General features: G+C 47.1%; 1 protein-coding gene across 1 annotated transcript in view; it reads left to right on the top strand.

Annotated features, from left to right (window-relative positions):
- Positions 1-879, top strand: part of anapc16 (anaphase promoting complex subunit 16) — a 4,905-nt gene that overhangs the window by 309 nt on the left and 3,717 nt on the right. The gene's annotated exons all lie outside the window — the stretch shown is intronic.

Below are 879 nucleotides of genomic sequence, written 5' to 3'. Positions count from 1 at the left end.
ATAGTAGGAACTGCAGATGCTGGAGAATCCGAGACAACAAGGTGCAGAGCTGGATGAACACAGCAGGCCAAGCAGCATCATAGGAGCAGAGAGGCTGACGTTTCGGGCCTAGACCCTTCATCAGAAAAGGAAGCAGATGAGGAAGCTGTTGGGCTGCCAAGGTCTGGGGAGGATCGACTTTTCACCCTACACACACACACACAACTTGACTTCTGTCTTCCCCCTGCGCACCCCTACATCAGAACAACGGGAGTGGATCCTAATAGGGACATAGAACTAGAAACTGTGGTTCCTCGTGCCCACTGATTTCCCTTCCACAGTCCAGTATGATTGCGACCAAACGTGGGCTTCAGCTCCCACTCGCCCGTACCCCGATACTCCTCAAAAATCTCCTAACAAAATATTTAATCTGTACACCAATTCAAATTTCATACTATTGAATGGCAAAGCAGGCTCGAGAGGCCAAACTGCCTACTCCTGTTGCAATTTCTTATGGTCTTTAATAGTTGTCCATCCTTGACACTGCTCCCATATCATCCTGGTCAACACAGACTACAGCAGCAACCTGTGACTCCCAGGAGATGTTATCCTCAAGTCGAGGGACAGCCAACGACAAAAGGTGTTCAATCCTCTGCTCTCTCGGATACTAACAAAGGATATAAGCCCAATTTACTCAGCCTTTTCTTATAGTACAATCTCTTCATGTCATCAGTCTATTGAATACCTACCGTGACACCTCTAGTGCATGTGCATTCTTCTGCAAAAGTGGAGACCGAACTACACCCCTTTCTGAAAACTTCAGGCCATCCACAACTCTGCAGCTCATCTTAACTCAAAACAATTTCTGTTGATCCATCACAACAAGGTGCAGAGCTGGAT

Source organism: Rhincodon typus, chromosome 34 (assembly GCF_021869965.1).
Source record: "Rhincodon typus isolate 14 chromosome 34, sRhiTyp1.1, whole genome shotgun sequence".
NCBI lineage: Eukaryota > Metazoa > Chordata > Chondrichthyes > Orectolobiformes > Rhincodontidae > Rhincodon > Rhincodon typus.
The sequence above is the reverse complement of the archived record's forward strand: the minus strand, read 5'-3'. Positions and strand labels throughout refer to the sequence as shown.